At 55.1% G+C, this 12,429-nt stretch overlaps 1 protein-coding gene across 2 annotated transcripts in view; it reads left to right on the top strand.

Moving 5' to 3' along the window:
* Positions 1-3,896: 3,896 nt before the first annotated feature.
* The window catches only part of Kcnj4 (potassium inwardly-rectifying channel, subfamily J, member 4), a 32,286-nt gene continuing 23,753 nt past the window's right edge, over positions 3,897-12,429 (top strand). Inside the window, exon 1 of one of the 2 annotated variants that reach the window (XM_006520486.4) lies at positions 3,897-5,341. The gene's annotated coding sequence lies outside the window, so the exon portion shown is untranslated. Of the gene's footprint in view, positions 5,342-11,166; positions 11,213-12,429 lie in introns of those variants that run through there. The other variant, NM_008427.5, reaches the window with a different exon arrangement.

The raw sequence follows: 12,429 nt of genomic DNA, 5'->3' as shown, positions 1-12,429 counted from the left end.
GCGCGCACCCTTGGCCGCGCGGTGACGTGGCGGGGCGGCCAGGCGCGGGACAGGAGCCAGGAAGCAGCGCTTCTCACGTCCCCACGCCGACAGGCGGGGCAGCTTACACAGCCGCTGCTGGCCCAAGCCGAGCCCCTCCCTCTCTGGTCCTGCGTAGGCACCAAGTGTTCCTCTCATCCCCAGAAACCACAGTCAGGGCCTGGCACTCACTTCAAGTCCTGACTTTCATAGCTCTGTTGGGCCCTGGGTGGTGGAAGCAGGCTTTCAGCCGCGGAAGACCTCCCAGGTTGGAACTCCCGGGAAGTGGTGCTGAAAGGAGCCATCACCTGTTAAACTCTGAGATAACCTGAGCTAGCTCTGAGATAACCTTGTTGATGGTTTCCGGTGGGGAGAGAGGCTGACTCTGAGTCCCCTTTCTGGGCTTCAGTATTGACTACAAGGGAGATGCTAATGGTGTAAAAGAGGCTGAGTGTGTTGGGGATGCCCACCGCCTTCATTTCTGCCCCCCTCTTCTTCATGTGGGAAGACACTGGAAAGAACTTCACTGACCAGGAAAAACTCCAAGCACGGCATAGAGGCAGGCAGGATAGAGTAGGAAGAATCTTAGGTGGGCTGGAGGCCTCCATTGCTATGTGAAGCATCCTCTCTGGGCACAGGTCTATTAATCTATAGCTATGGAACCGATAAACCAAGGGCCTTTCTGCCTTCTCCTTGATCCCAGCCCCCCTCCCTCCTGTAGCTGGTTTCTTCCTAAAGAAATGGCTTCGTCTGGCTCCCTCTGTGTGCAGGAGAGGCTTCGGCAGGATGAAGATCTGTTGCTTACGGTGTTCGCCAACTCTTTCCTGGCCTCCATTGCTTTACCATTACTCCCCGCACAAAGCAGTTCTGGGAGGCTTTGCATGTGACCAGTAGCACTGCCTGGGGGGTGCAGCATGGGGGACCCTGGGCAGCTTGCTGTGAATCTACACACACACACACACACACACACACACACACACACACACCTTTCCTGGGGAGATGAAACACACTTGTCTGCTCACCCCAGATAGGGAGCCCACGACAGCCTAAAGTACAGATAGTACCAATATCCAGCTTCATGAATTAATGAGTTTTGCTGGAGTTACTTAGAGGAATATGGGTGAAGGGTTGCTTACAGGAGCAGGAATGACTCAGAGACAGCTGCATCACCAAAGCCCACCCAGCATGGGTGACAGCTCACCAAGCTGGGAACCTGGAGCTCTTCCCACTGCCTGCAGGCAGCTCAGCAGGTTGGAGAATATCCTTCCCAGGTGCCTCAGTTGGTCTAAATCTCTCGAAGGCTGCTCTTCTTGTTCTGAGTCTTCTTACTCCCTGCTTACTCTGGCAGGGAGGAGCCTAGGGAATCTGCTCAGTTTCAGGGAGTTCCTGAGACTATTCTTGTTGTTGTTTACCTCCCTGCTTAAGGAGCTACCCAGCAGGATAGAATGTTTTAATCTCAGAGGAAGCTTATATAAAACACACAGAGACAAATGCACACTCACACAGACATACGTACACATGGACACACAGACACACACAGACAGACACAGACAGATGCACACACAGACACACTCAGATACTCATACACACATACAGATGCACACACACAAAACACGGGCACGGTATAGGCTTGAGGGACACCATCTCAACAATGTGCCCAAGTAGGGAGGGCACTGCCATTCTCACACCACACACAGAATCCAGGGCCCAGAGAGGTGCTATCATTTCTGATGATCACACAGGACATCGTGTCAGCCTAGAGCCCAAGGCCCAGCTCCATAGGGTTGGAATTCTCAGCCCAGAGAGGTGGATGACCAGGTGTCAGCAAAAATTTACACCAGACAAGGAGCGTTCCTGTGATGAGGGCCAAAGGGCTTGCGCATCTGTGGGAGGTTTGCATATATTTCGGGTGCTAGGCAGCACATTAGACATACTGGGCAGCCCTTCCCTGTGCAGCCTTAGAGCCCAGGGGGCAGGGAATGGACCCTGAGGTCAGACAGGTGAGGTACATGGACCACGGCTCTCTGGGAAAATAAATGGCCCTCAGTTCCCTGCCTAGATGTCTCCCCCAAGCAATGCCCACAGAAGGCAGTGGTTATTTAAATCTCTCAGGTGAGGCTACCCAGCCAGCTGGCATCTCCTTCCAGCGCCCACATCCTCCTCAAGCCAGAGAGAACGAAGCACATGCAACACATCTGTCCGGGAAGCAGCGCAGCTGTGGGCGGGGCCTGAGGCAGGGAAGGGGCTGAACCTTCCCCTTCCTTTAATTCCTCCCAGGAGACACTGGCAGGGGGACGGGCCAAAGTCGGGAGGCCTGAGAAGTGACCATCACGGGGGCAGAAGGGAAAGAACAGGCTGGGAGGCTGCAGGGCTTGGTCCATATCCAAGGTCTGCTACTGTGCCTGTGAGCCTGCGCATGCCCCTTCTCTGGGCCTCAGCTTGCCTGTCTGTTAAATGGGGGAAATGGAGAAAGAACAGCTGAATGCTTTTCCATGATTCTGGTGTCTGGCGTGCCTGAGGGTCCTATGAAATGGATACTATGTTGGCATCTTACAGATGGAGAAATGAAGGGTCCAAGTTGTTTGTTGCTCTTGCAAGCCTGTGTCAGCATCCTTTCTCCCCGGTACTGTCTCTCTCTGTTTCTCCCGGCTGCTGTCTCTCTCTGTTTGGCAATGAGCTCTTCACACCCATCCCATCTCCAAGGTGGAGCATCTGAAAGCACCAGGGAAAGCAGGTGTGCTGGTTTCTACCCCAGTAATCCCAGTACTTGGGAGACCGAGGCAGGAGGATTGGCTTGAGTTCTGCGACCCAGTCTCAATAAGAAAGAAAGAAAGAAAGAAAGAAAGAAAGAAAGAAAGAGAGAGAGAGAGGGGGGAGGAAGGAAGGAAGGAAAGAAGGAAGGAAGGAAGGAAGGAAGGAAGAAAGAAAGAAAGAAAGAAAGAAAGAAAGAAAGAAAGAAAGAAAGAAAGAAAGACAGAAAGACAGAAAGACAGACAGGGCTGGTGAGATGGCTCAGCAGTTAAGAGCACCGACTGCTCTTCCACAAATGTCATGAGTTCAAAGCACAGCAACCACATGGTGGCTCACAACCATCTGTAATGAGATCTGATGCCCTCTTCTGGTCTGTGTTTGAAGACAGCTACGGTGTACTTGTATAAATAATAATACATAAATAATATTTCGAATAAATAAATAAGAAGAAAAGAACCTCTGTAGTAAATCCCCCTGGTTAGGTAAGATACTCCAATCCAGCCTATCCCCTGCCTCCAGCCATCCTTTCCCATCAGCCCCTGAGCCCGGTAGATAGGAGTGAGTACCTCACCCTCCGTGTCTCAGTTTCCACACGCCCAAAACTGTGCTTGCTGAGGGGAAGTCAAGGGGGAAATTTCCCTCAACTTAAAACTGTGAGGAGCCGGAGCGCTCCCTCTCACTCCCTAAGCAGCTTATATGTTCAAGGTCAAGTTGTGGGAGAGAGAATGAGGGCCGCTCAGTTATAAAAAGAAGATACACACACACAAGCTTTTTTTTTTTCCCCCTACTGCCTATAGTGCTTTCTTATATTTCACCGTGATGTCAAATACCCTGCAGGGTTCCAGAAGACAAGAATCGATTCTGGGGGCTCTTAAGACCCACCAAAGGCCTGTGGCCTGGTCTCACAAACAGCCCAGCCAGGGGTGAGCTCCCAGCTGCCCTTCTCTCCCTGCGGCTGGACCCCAGGTGTCCCCAGGAGCCTGATGGCTGGCAGGTCTAGGGTTTACTGATCAGGCAGTCAAGGTTGTGAAACTTTCCTTCTGCTATAGCGCCAAGAATATATATTGAAAACCAGCTGAGTGCTAGGTGCCCCGAGGGCTGAAAACAAAAAACACTCTATGAAGTTTTACAAGATTTCTTTGGGTGCCCAGTGGGGAAGGAGGGACTGGTCACAACACTGTAAGACCCAGCGGGTAGCATAAGAAATCTTGTTTGAGGAAGTTGCATGCAGGATTGTAATTAAGGAAAAGTGTCAAGGCAAGTGAGTTTTGAGTAGTAGGAGTTTGCCTCCAGAGCCAAGAGCCGGAGTAAGGAAAGGCCTACGAACAAGGAGGGAGGCGATGGCGCACTGTCCCAGAGCCTCTGCGCGGCTCTGAGTTGGAACAGATGATCTTCAGGTTAGGCAGAGGAGTTTAGAGTCTCAGCAGCCGAACTGAGAAGCTGCTCCGTTTAAACCACTGTTTCTCTCCCGTCCATAGTCTGTGTGTATATTTTTACTGGGATAGTCACAGGGCCAAAGTTAAGCAAAGCGTTTCGAAGGAACACGTAAAGAATCACTTGTCAGCTGTTTGATCCCCTTCGCAGGAACCCGAGACCCAAGGAGGGCTTGCAAAAACAGACCCCGTGCAGCCTCCGAGGGCGGATTCCGGTTCAGTAGCGCCTTCCTGGCGCGGTAGAATTCAGCCGCTAGAAGTGCTCGGGATTGACTGTGCGGGGTGGGGGTGGGGGGGTGACGCGGGTTTCCGCACATCACCGCGCTGTGCTTCTGAGGTGTGTGCTCGCTACTCTTGGAGAGTTACTCTAAGGACAGGTGTCGTTTTCCCGAAACCCTAAACGCTGTGGTCCGCGCGCTGCTCTAGTCTGGTGGCTGAGTCGTGAGCCGGGCCTGGCCCGGGCGAGGTTCCCACGGCAACCGCAAGCCGCTCCGGGCGTCTCCGGAGTGACGAGGCGCGAACCAAGACCCGGAGCCGGGATTTCTGGAGCCGAGCCACGGAGCGAGGCAGGAGAGAGATCGCGGCTGGCCAAATGAGGAGGGGAGCCACGCCGCGGCCTTTCGTCCTTGCGCGGGCATCCAGCAAACTCCTCTTCCACTCATCCCAGCCTCAGTGTGGCCATCAGCTGCGGCTAGATACCCTCCTGGGGATTCCTTCCCTGCTATCAAGGTGGGGAGACGGAGAGCTAGGCAGCATCCCAGTATCACTGGGTGAAGTGGGCAAAGCCAGGCTCTGTCCCAGGTGGCTGATATTCCGGACAGAGAACTGTGCAGACAAGTGGAAGACAGGCCACACGCACCTCCTCTGGTTCGAGGACTAGCCCAGTTAGTAACCTGCTGTGTGGTCTTGAAGTCCCCACTCCTCTCCAGGTCTAGGAGATGGAACATTACCACCAATGTCTCAGAGTAGCTCTTACCAAGTGTGTGAAATAGTCACCAAGTTTAAAAGAAGCTGTCAAACTGCAAAGTGCCTTGCACATGCCAAGGGCCATCTCCGTCTCTGTTCTGGTCCTGTCCCTCACTCCAGCCCCAGAAGCTTGGTCTCAGAACCTTCCATGCCTAGAGGTTTCAAGCCTGCAGGTGAGTCCACCCCTACCTTTTTCTCCCTATGGACAGAATCCAGGACGGTTCTCCTGGGACCTAAGACTCTGTATAGAGCCCAGGTATAGAGGGATTCACAGAGGTGTGGCCTTCCACCTACATACCCACCTGTCCCTCAACTCCACAAGATCAAGCTCCTCACTCCTGGAGGTTGTCTGAAGACCAGGACCTGCCCCCTGGATAGAGCCCATTTGGTGCAGAATGCCCTGGGAGAGCCATGTGTTGGGCATGCATTTGGATAGTTGCATTGTGAGCGTGTGTGTGTGTGTGTGTGTGTGTGTGATTCATGGGTGTGTGTGTGTGCGTGCCTGGCATGGCAGGCCTTCGTGTGTGTGCACTTTGGATAGATGTGTGAGTCTGTGTATGTGAATGTGTATATTTATGGCTGTGCGATGTGTCATGTGGTATGTGATGTTCATTCCTGGCGTGTGTGCTTACTGGGCATCTATGTGTGTCTTTCTGGTGTGGATGCCTATCGTGTGGGCTGTGCTCAGGGTCTGCAGGAGTGGGCGTGTGTAGCTGCTGGGACCTTGAGTGGTTTGTATATGAGAGTGCTCTGGGTGTGCTAAGGGGCTTAGAAGATTTTCCCTCCCATCTCTGCTCACCTGGTGACCTTCTTCCCCGACTATGGACTGTGATGAGGCCGCTGGGCAGGCAAACGCCAGCCCCTGTTCCCTCTACAGACCCGTGGCTGCTCAGGTCTGTGGCCACATATACCACCAAAGGCTAGGTTGGATGGGTGAGCCTGGGGCCAGGGCTCATGTGATACCCCTCAGTGCCTGGCCTCCTCCCCTCCCCACAGCAGGAGCAGCAGCAGGAAAGGTTGGCGGAGGGGGGCTATTTTGGGAGCATCTCCTTAGCAACAGCTGCCACTGCCGTCTGTGGCGGTTTTTCTATAGGTGCTAAAATATTCCACCCTGGTGACTGAGTGCTGGGCGGTGGGTGAGGATGGGGACTGAGGGTGGGAGAGACCCCTACAGTCTTTCATCCCAAGGGTTGTCACCCTGACATGGATGCTGGCTCTCTGGACCCCCAATGGCCTTTTTCCCACTCTGGACAAGGAAAGAGGAAAGCCTCTTGGAGGTGTGAGTACTGTGGAGCTTTGAGGCAGGCCAGTTGGGTCCTGATCTGATTTCTTATCTAAACAGCTGGGTGACCTCAGTTTGCCTCATCTGTGGAATAGGCTGGCTGGACTCTCAGAAACTTTCTAAGTCAAAACAACCAACAACAAGAAAACCCCATGTGGACCCAGTAACAATGGCCATTTCTAAGAATTATTTATCTTAGTTTATGAATAAGAGTATGCAGTAGCTGCCTTCAGTAGCTGCCTTCAGAAGAAGGTATTGGATCTCATTACAGATGGTTGTGAGCCACCATGTGGTTGCTGGGATTTGAACTCAGGTCCTCTGGAAGAGCAATCTGGGCTCTTACCCACTGAGCCATCTCTCCAGCTCCCAACAGCTGCCCTTCCTAAGGGCACTCCTAACCCCAGCTCTCCCACCTGTCAGCCCTCCCTGACCCTCACTCTTCCCAGCTCTATGTGCAGGCCACTGTGGGACCCACGAGGTCTGAGCAGGTTCCTGGAGTAGGTGGGTTAGTGAGCTCTCCGCCAACCTGGAATGACCCTTCTTTTTTTTTGTTTTTGTTTTTGTTTTTTTTGTTTTTTTGAGACAGGGTTTCTCTGTATAGCCCTGGCTGTCCTGGAACTCACTTTGTAGATCAGGCTGGCCTCAAACTCAGAAATCTACCTGCCTCTGCCTCCCAAGTGCTGGGATTAAAGGCGTGTGCCACCACCGCCCGGCTGGAATGACCCTTCTTTAGCACCTCGGTAGGTGTTGAACTGAGTTTCAGTCCTGGCTTCTGCGTCTGTTTATTCCAACTGAGCCAAGGCAAGCCATTTCCTCTCTGGACCTCAGTCTTTGTACCCAAGAATTGAGGGGAGTTAAAGACTCTGCTTCACAAAGTTTAGGGGTCAGATGAGAGATAAAATAGGGGCCTGTGGTATAATGAACGGACAGACAGACTTCAGTGTAACACGTGTTCCTCTGGACAGTTGTCTCTGGTGGTTGAAGCTGTGCATTCAACACAATCCTGTGCCTCAGTCTCCCCATTGGAACAGTAGTGCCTGAAACATAGAGGTTTTGTTTGTTTGTTTGTTTGTTTGTTTGTTTGTTTTTCAAGACAGGGTTTCTCTGTATAGCCCTGGCTATCCTAGAACTCACTCTGTAGACCAGGCTGGCCTCGAACTCAGAAATCCACCTGCCTCTGCCTCCCAAGTGCTGGGATTAAAGGCATGCACCACCACTGCCCAGCTAACATAGAGTTCTTGTAGAGACTCAGGCTGTGGGTGATTCTAAGGGCCTGGGACAGTGCTAGCTGATGGGACGAGTCTGTGGAGTCTCAGATTGTCTGCTCCATCCCACCATAGCTACCTCTCGTGGCATGCTTCTGTGTTGGATGAAGGCTGGTCCACTTGCCTTCTCAAGCCTGTCCCATTACACATGAGGCCTCTGAAGTTGGTCCAGAGAAAATACGTAACTTACCAAAAGTTCACACAGGTTCTAACACCCAAGCTGCCATTCTCCTCCAGGACCTCTTACACACACACACACACACACACACACACACACTGCTAGGCTTCCTACCTCCCATCTCAAACAGGGCATGAGCTACTAGACATGGCCTGTGGCGAGGTCTTCCCAAAGCCTTCAGTCATTCTCAGAACACAATGTTCAAAGTGGGGATGTCTCTTATTCTCCTGCTTTGCCCAGGGAGAAACCAAGACCCAGCGTGAAGAGAATTCCCGGCCAGGGATGCTTGGCTGATTGTTGGTGGAAGAAGGACTCTATTTCCTGGTGTCCTTAGTCCTCACCTGGCTTGGAACTGCTTTCATAGCTCTCCTCACCTAGCTCCTGCCCTGATGCCTTCCAAGGCCTCAGCAATCACCCCACAGAGCATCCCAAGCGCAGCAAGGTGGCCCTATCCCTCCCTCAGACTTCTGCCTAGTGAGCTGGTGAGAGACAAGTAGCCTTGCAAGAGCAGTTGTGCTGGACCTAACGGGTCCTTGGTTCTGCACGCCCCTCCATCTTTCTGCTCTCTTTCTTCTGCATTCATCACCCCCAGGGAAGCCCCTGGCCTGTGGGGACAGCCAAAGATCACCTGCTGTCCCTTAATCCTGCTGATTTCAGTCCACACAGAGGTGCAGGGGATACTAGGCATCCGTCAACTGCTAAGTGAGCACTTAGTGTGCTGGAGGGCGAGAATGTATGCACGCGCGCGCGCGCGCGCACACACACACACACACACACACACACACACACACACACACACACACACACGCCGGGGAACATCAGTCCTGGCTGTCTGCCTTAGGGCACAGCAGGGTAAGAAGAACAGACACTGCACAGAGAAGGTCCAAAGTGCTCTGGAGGGCACCCGTGCGAGGAAGAGCCTGCTGCCAGCACCCACCTGCCTTCAGCAGCCTGTTGTGCACAGGGCGCCATTAGCGCTCACAGTTTGGGGCAAGTTAAACAGAACCTTACTCAAGGTCATGCTGTTTCTAAGTGCTTTTGAAGCCAGGTTGGTCTGATTTCCTAACTTTTAAAATAAGAACCATACTCATGCCTAACCCGAGGGTTGGGGATAGGTGGGCCCTGGGGTGCAGGCTGATTGAGCGAATAGGTGCTGGGCTTGGAGAAGAGTAGAAAGGCTCCGACTGTGAAGAAAGACCAAGGGCATTTCAGGCAGTGGGGAACAGAGCGTGCAGGCAGAGAGAGGTGTGAAGGCATCTGGTACGTTCTGGAATCCGTGGGAATCGGAGGACATGTGTGAATATACGGTGTGCGGGAGCCTGACAAGCGAACCGTCCTGAGGCGCTGAGTTGAGACAGATCCTTTGGCAAAGGGAGAACCTACAGAAAGATGGCTGTGTGGCCTGCGTAGCATTCACGAGTCTTGTCCCGGAAGGTCTGCTTGGCACAGGAAGCCAAAGAGATTGGAGACTCAATCAGTTCTCCATAAGTTTGTGTGCTTCCCTTCCCCCCCAGCCCCCCCCCCCAATCCCGAGAGATCTTCTCCCTCTGTGATCTGGGTCCAGTCTTCCACGGCCAGAGGCTCTCTGCTTGCAGGTCTTCTAGACTCCTATGGCCACAGAGAAGGGCTTTCCTCACCTGCTTCCTTAGAAGGCTAGGTGACAAACGCTCAGGAACGTGGCTGGCTCGGCAGGAACTGGGAGGTGCTTCCAAGAGTGTGGGACCCAGACCTGAGCTCTCTGGGGGATTGGGGGAGGAAGGTCTGGACCTTCTCTTATAGTGCTGGTGAGATGCCTCCATCTTTAAGAGGTTTGCTGCTCTGGCAGAGTACCCAAGTTCAGTTCCCAGCGCCCACATGTCACTTCACAGCTGCCTATAATTCTAGTTGCACGGAACCTGACAACTTCTTCTGGCTTTCACAGGCTCCTGCCCACATGTAGCACACATGCACGCACATGGGCATCTGTACATGCATGGTGCACATACGGACACACACAGGCATCTGCACACATAGACATAAATAAAAAAGGAAAGACAGATTAGTAAGATGAGAAGAAAACAGGGACTAGGGTTTGTTGACTTCCACTCCACTGGGTGGCCTTTTGCGAACTTTTGGACGTCTGTGGGTCCTCAGTTTCTCCTTTGTGAACTGAAGCCTTACTGATAGACTGTGCCACTATTAGGGTTCTTCCAAAAGAACGACCTCTGTCTCCTGAAGTGGGGGTGCTTAGGGCCCTTAGCTGCTAGAGCTTCGGGAGAGGATGCAGACCACCCAGGAGAGGGTCAGGGCCACCGGGACCCCCACAGGACTGGTTCCCACCTACCCTCCTCTGGGCTCGGAGAACCCTCCCCACCTGTCCCCAGGGGCCTCGCAAATCCGGGAGTGGATCCTCCTTGGAACGGATCCTCCAGTAGGAGTGCGGCGGGGCGAGGAGGAAAACCCGGGCAGGATCCGCGCGAGAACCGGACGGCGCAGCCTTCCCCCCCCCCCCCCCCCCGTCCCCGACCCCCGACTCCTGCTGGAGTCCTGGGTCCCGGGCGCTAGTGGCCTGCCCGCGTGGGTCAGACGCACCAGGAGGGCCGGGGTGGGGTCCGCCTGGGGCTGGCAGCCGGGGCGCGCTGCCTCCGCAGCGGGGCGCGGGTCACGTGTGAGGAGGGGCGAAAGTCTCCGAAGCGGGGCGCGTGCTGCGAGTTGGGAGTTCTCGGCGCGCCGCGGGCGGCGGGAGCTCAGGCTCCCGGGCGAGCCGGGGACGCGGCGGGGACCGGGTCCCAGACGGAGGGGGCGGCGGCGGGAGTGGGAGGGACGCAGACAGAGAAGGACACAGCCGGCCGAGGAGGCGGCGCGGGGCGAGGCTGAGCCCGGGCAGGGGCCGGAGCGCGGCGACCAGGTGCCACGGCCCCGCGGGAGGAGAGGCGGCACCGGGGCACAGCGGCGGGGACCTTGTGGCAGGCGCGAGGTGGCCACAGAGCCAGGAGACCCCAGAACTGAACAACGAGAGGGTCGTGGGGCTGTGGGTAACAGCGGGCAGTGGGGCGCCTTGGGCCCCTGGACCCCTCGACCCGAGCCCGGGCTCCACGATGCTGCCGCCCGGGCGGCGCCCAGCTCTTGACGCGGGGCAACGCTGAAAGTTACGCAGGGAGCGGCGCGGGACAGCGCGGAGACCCCGAGACCCACAGAGGCCGCCTGGGTCAGTGGCGACATCGCGGGCAGGCGGCGCCCGCGTCCCAAGCCCGGCGCCCCGGACTCCGCCCGCCGGACTGCGCCGGGGGATGTAGCGGACACTCGCCGCCCAGACCCTCCTCGGACCTTACGCCCCGGGGTAAGCTCGGGCTCGTCCATCGCGAGTACTCTTCGTCCGTCTGTCCGTCCCAATGTCTGTCTAGCTCAGAGAGTTGTTTGTCCTGCCGCTCTGGCCATACCCGTCCTGCACTTATCCATCAGACCCGATTCCTGAAGGGTCCCAGTGTGGACCTGTGACTTCCCCCAAGCTGGCGCGCTCCGTTTATTTGGCCATCAGAGCGTCTCCTGTGGGTTGTGGCTGGCAATAGAAGGGAGATGGATGACAGAGATTTGACCTCCTGCCCTGGCGACGGCCCTTCTCTGCCCCCGCCCACCTCCATGCCAGGAGCTGCGAGGCAGGTGACTTGCAGCAAGGTGGGAAGGGGGCGTCTCAGCTTCCCACCACCCACCTGCAGTCTCCGTGAATGGTTCGGAGTATGACAGAAATCTCCCTTCTGCTGTGTTAAGCACCTGCCTTGTGCCAGATAACCCCAGGGTAGGTGAGCCGGTAGTAGCTGAAGGAATGAGGTAACAGTAAATGGAGCATTTCGGGGATTAGAGTGGTGGAAACTAAGGCTGTAGAGAGAGGGGCAAAGATGCTTTTTCTTCTGCAAAGGGGAAACAGCAAAGAGTCATGCCGTGGGCTCTAAGCAAGGAGAACTTCACCACCACCTGCAGAATGCCCACTAACCAGGTCAGCCTACTACTGCCCCCCCCTCCCCCACAAACTATGCAAGGGGACTCAGACTTCAGGGCAGGGAGCTGTAGACCAGCTTGGCAGGCAGCAGTGCCCTCTAGGCACCACACAGGGTGGCTGGGCTGCCCTAACAGGGAGGGCCTCAAGAGGGGGAGAGCTCCAAGTAGTAGGCTGAAGGACCTAGGGACCAGACGAGGTGTCTAGCCCTGGACAGAGAAGGGCTGGATCCAGGGATCCAATATTCACTCCACCCCCACTCCCATCCATCCCTGCACCTTGCAGGACTGCTAGGAGTCCAGAGCCATGTGTAGCCTTGACTTGGCTTCTGAGGGGAGCAAGTGGAGAAACAGGACAGTTAGGGCAAGTGGAGCGGGAGGACTGAGCCTGGAACATTCTGCTCTGCCCTCCTATGGAAGAAGGGTCTCTTTCTGAAGTTTTCCATACTGGGCATCAAGGCTCGTATATCCCTTGGTCCAGGCTTCAGAAATGAGACCAGCTAGTTGAGACACTGGGCAAGTTATGCTCCTTGAGCCTCTGCCAGCACATCTGTGGAATGGGGA

This window comes from Mus musculus, chromosome 15, assembly GCF_000001635.26.
Source record: "Mus musculus strain C57BL/6J chromosome 15, GRCm38.p6 C57BL/6J".
Classification (NCBI taxonomy): Eukaryota; Metazoa; Chordata; class Mammalia; order Rodentia; family Muridae; genus Mus; species Mus musculus.
The sequence above is the reverse complement of the archived record's forward strand: the minus strand, read 5'-3'. Positions and strand labels throughout refer to the sequence as shown.